Source organism: Marmota marmota, unplaced genomic scaffold (genome assembly GCF_001458135.2).
Source record: "Marmota marmota marmota unplaced genomic scaffold, marMar, whole genome shotgun sequence".
In the NCBI taxonomy this organism is placed as follows: Eukaryota; Metazoa; Chordata; class Mammalia; order Rodentia; family Sciuridae; genus Marmota; species Marmota marmota.
The window spans coordinates 3,830,056-3,835,082 of NW_026000016.1; the positions used below are offsets into that span (position 1 = coordinate 3,830,056).

Genomic DNA, 5,027 nt, shown 5'->3' on the forward strand with positions numbered 1-5,027 from the left:
TTTTTTTTTTTTTTTTTTTTTTTTGGTACCAGGGATTGAATCCAGCAGCACTTACACTGAGCTCTTTTTATTTTTCATTTTGAGAGAGAGTCTTGCTTAGTTGCTTAGGACCTTGCTAAGTTGCCGAGGCTGGCCTCAAACTTGTAATCCTCCCACCTTAGCCTTGAAGTCCCTGGGATTTTAGGCATGTGCCATTGTGCCCAGCCCACATCATTTTGGACTAATCTTTTAGTAAGGGGGCTCTGGAAATTGCATCAGAGTAAAGGGTAGTACAGTGTATACTAAACATTTAACATAATTTACTTGAGGTTGTTTCTAGCCTAAGTTTATTATGTGAATTCTAACTCCCTCTTGTAATGAATTTTATATTGTTTGTACTTTGTTAAAAGGGAAGATAAATTCTGGGAAATTCTCCTGTGTGCATTTTCCTTAATCTTATTTATTAAGACCCTACCTACAGGGCTGGGGCTGGGGCTCAGTGGCAGAGCACTTGCCTAGCATGTGTGAGGCACTGGGTTCGATCCTTAGCACCAATATAAAAATAAACAAATAAAATAAAGGAATTCTGTCCATCTATAATTATAAAAAATTTAAAAGGCCCTACTTACATTATTTTAAAATAGTAAGAAAGAATGAGCTCATGTTATGTGATTGTAAACAAGTAGATGCTTTAAAAGTTAACATTTTAATATATAATGTTATGTTAAGCAGTGTGGAATATGAGAAAATGACATCAATCACACTAGGTAGTGGAGTTTAGTGTAAAGAAGTGAAAGAAATAAGGAAACTGGGGGAGTGAATCTGATTGCATTAGTCAGGCCTTGAAGAGAGGAACTAGTTTGGGAATTGAGAGAGTTCAGGGTCCAGGGATAATAATTCCAAGCATTTCCCCCATCACCCATTTTCACCAATAAAATAACTGAGGAGGGCTGGTGGAGGGTATATCTCAGTAACAGAACACTTGCCTGGCATGCACAAGGCCCTGGTTTTGATCCCCAGCACTGGAAAAAAAATTGAAGGAAAAATAATACTTTACCAAGCATGAATTTTGTTGACAAACTTCCCACAAATGAGAATTAAGTGGAATTCTAATAGAAAGATAAAGGACTTTGCCAGAAGTGTTCCTTGCCTATTTGCCTTTCATCCACAGATACATAAATAATCCATGGAGAAATACATTTATTCATATGTAGTAAATCACCCTGACAGTAGAAAATGTGTGACTCCCAATCTCTAAAACTGCCGAGCTGCATCTGTATAAACAAGAAGACTATTGTAAGGCCAAAAGGAAAAATGCCTAAAAGTTGGCAAGCAATGATAGTTCTAGACACTTGGTTATGTAGTTCTTGATGAAGTTTTCCTTTTCAAGTTCCAGAAGATAAAAGAGATTTCCCGACAGCACATGAGTATCAACATTTCCACTGGTTATATCTTTGCAGACTAAAACAAAATTTTATTTAATAACAACAAATGACTTTACCAGTACAAGTAAAGACTTATTTCCACATATTATTTCTCTAGGAGCTGATACCCAGTGGTAGAGTTACTTTCAAGGTGTCAGGTTCTTTGTGTCCTATATCTTTAATTTCTCGAAGACCTACCAGTATACAGTGGTATTACTTGTGTTCTTTCATTTTACATGAGATCAGTACCTCTCCATAAAATTGGGTTGAACTTTGTATTCACAGCAGTAACTGTTAGTTGACATTTGCTGAAAACCATAAAACACACATTTTAATAAATACCCAGAAGTATAAAAATAATTTTACCTGCTACATCCTTTGCTAGATCTTTAGATCCAACAAAGCATGTTAAGCGAGTCACAAGAAAGAATGGCCTTAGAGGGTGTATAAGAGGTACATGCGAGAAAGAGCTAGTTAAGCAATATCCCGCGGAACCTCTTCCTGCTAATAGCGCCACTGACATGAAACAGGAGGCCTCACCTTTGGCTCTTCCCACAGTGCAAACATTTTTTCACTGGGGCATTTCTTTCTATCAGAAACTGCCTGAGCCTCACTGTGATCCATGAAGGTTCTGGGGACCTGCAAATAAATAAATTCAGGCCCTGCCCTCCTACTTCTCAGATACTGGCCGGGGAGAGATGTGAATGGAATAATCAGACAACTGAAGACAGATGGAAGTACTACCAAGCCAGGTGATTGGAGAACATAGGAGAAGTGGGGACAGGCTAGGGCGAAGGTGGGTCTCTCTGAGGAAGTGGAGTGCATCTGAGTTCTCAATGAATAGGAAAGAACTGAGTGAATGGAATGAAGGCTGCAGGGAAAGAGAAAAGGAGTTTGATTTGTTGCTCAGAGAATAAAGTGGTTATTGGGAGAAATCAAGGTGAAGTAGTATGCAAGAGCTGGGGGCAGGCCACATAGAGGACTGTGGTCATCCCAAGAATAAGTCACGATCAAACTTGACTCTCATCCTCCTGGATATAGTGCAGGAAATGGACTGGGAGGGCACAAGGTGCATAAGAGAACCAACTGAGGGGCTCTTTCAATAATCCAGGTGAGGATTTCTCTTCTGCCTGGGATGTAAAAACTAGGAGCGCGACTCCCACCCTCAAGATGAGGGGGGAAAACAACAGATAACTCATGGGAAGCTGTGGTGCAGGGCGCACTACAGGCCCTTTAAGGAGAGGTGGGGTGCCATAGGCTCCGTCCTGGCCAAGTGCACAAAGAGGCTCTAAAATCAGCTAGAGTTTTGACAGGGGTTGGGGACAATGATAGTGAAGTTGGAGCATGTTGAAAATGAAATCACTTAAAATTAAGCATAGAGGGAACATGACCAAAAACCAACCAAACAAACAAAAACAAAACAAAAACCCGTGTCCTGTGGGTATAATACCATTCACTTCAACATAAGTGTAGCTCAAGTCCCAGGACAGTGGAGAAGAACAAAATAGAAAGACATTTGAAGAAATAATGGCTGAATATTTCCAAATTTGACAAAAATTATAAAGTCACACATCCAAGGAGCTCAAGAAACCCAAACAGAATAAGAAGTGAAAAATACATCGAGGCAGGTTGTAATCAAATTGATAAAATACATTTGAAAAACCCAGAGGACAATATGGACAATTGTCAAGCTGGAATTCTATAACTTGTGACTATATTTCTAAAGTGAAAAATAAAGGCATTTTTAGACACAAAAACCAAGAGAATTCTATGCATCAGACTTGCATTTAAATATTAAAAAGAACTTCTTTTAGGCAGAACAAAAATATCAGATGAAATTTGGATCTACTTGAAGAAAGAAAATGATATAAATAAATATAAAAGGATTTTCTGATTTTTAAGTCACTTAAATCACCACTGACTACACAAAAACAATATGTAGTAATTTGTATATTATGAAAGCACAAAGTTCAAGATAGGGAATAGAGTGACATTCTTTTCCCTCTTGTAAGGTACTAAAGGTATTAAAAATAAAGTGGTAAAATAAATTGAAGGTAGATTGAGATAACTTAAAGATGTATGTTTTGGATTCTAAACAAACACTAAAGGAACAAAACAGTGATCTATAGCTAACAACCCAATGATGGAGTAAAATTTTTTAAAAAATTAAAAATTAATCCATAAGAAAAGAGAAGATGAAAGAAAAAACAAAACCATGGGACAAATTTAAAACAAATTGCAAGATGGTAGACTTAAATGTAACTATATTAATAATTAAAATGACATGATAGATTCCAATACTGCAGCTACAAGGCAAAGATGACTGACTTACAAAGCAAAATCTATCTACATGCTGTCAACAAGGGACACAGAGAAAAAGTACAAGAATGGGATAAGATAAACCATGCAAACAATAATAAAAGAAATGGGAATGGCTGTAATTAGTATCAGAACAACAACACAAAAGACTTGAAAATAAGAGGCTGGATGAAGTGGTGCACACCTGTAACCCCAGTGACTTGGGAGGCTGAGGTAAGAAGGTTGAGGCCAAGCTCAGAACTTAGTGAGACCCTCAGCAACTTAGTGAGACACTGTCTTAAAATACAAAATAAAAATTAATACAACCACTGTGGAAAGCAGTGTGGAGACTCCTCAAAAAAAAAAAAATAGACACAAAAAACCCTAGGAATGGAAGCACAATATGACTCAACTATCTCACTCCTTGATATTTGTCCAAAAGAACTAAAATCAGCACACTATAGCCATATAGCCACTTCACTGTTTAGAGCAGCACAGTTTACAACAGCCAAATTATGGGATCCACCTGGATGCCCATCAACAAATGAATGGGTCAAGAAAACCTATAGATATAATAACATATATATAGCTATATAGATATATCCACACAATGAAGTTTTACTCAGCCATAAAGAAGAATGTAATAATGGTATTTGCAGGTAATGGAAGGAAATGTAGAAATTCATGTTAAGCAAAATAAGCCAGACTCAGAAAATCAAGAGCCCAGTGTTTTCTTGCATATGTGAAAGCTAGGGCCAAGTAAGGGAAAGAAGGTGGTGAGGGAGGGGATAAGATATCATGAAGATATAGGGTCGATCAGTGGAGGAGAAGAACAAGAGGGATGGAAGAAAGAAGGAAAAGGGGTAGAAGTATGAATTCAACAATATCGTGTTATATACATATATCAATGTAACAAAAAGAATTACACCTGTATGTACATGTAGAAAATACCAAACAAAAATAAATAAAGGAGCGAAAGGAAGATCAATAAAGGAGAGGAAGGAGAATAGGGAGAAGGAGGAGGGAAGAAAAAGAACGAGGGGAATGGGGATTTTGATTAAATTCTTTGCACGTATTATTTTGTCAAAATGAACCCAAATACTATGTATAATTATAATGCTCTAATAAAAATAATAAAAATACAAAATAAAAAGGTCAGGGGGTATAGCTATCAGTGGTAAAGTTCCCCTGGGTTCAAAAAATTATCTATCTATCTGTTAGAGTCTGTAAACAAGTCAAAATAGCACCTGACATTTTGCCAGGCACCATCCAGACTTGTTTATGAACTCTAACATTCTCCTGGCAAAATGCCAGGTGCTATTTTGA

The 5,027-nt window shown here is 37.1% G+C and overlaps 1 protein-coding gene across 1 annotated transcript in view; it reads left to right on the forward strand.

The window, feature by feature from the left end:
• Positions 1–498, forward strand: part of Acbd7 (acyl-CoA binding domain containing 7) — a 10,027-nt gene extending 9,529 nt beyond the window's left edge. Inside the window, exon 5 of the mRNA XM_048809067.1 lies at positions 448–498. The gene's annotated coding sequence lies outside the window, so the exon portion shown is untranslated. The remainder of the gene's footprint in view (positions 1–447) is intronic.
• The last annotated feature ends 4,529 nt before the right edge of the window (positions 499–5,027 follow it).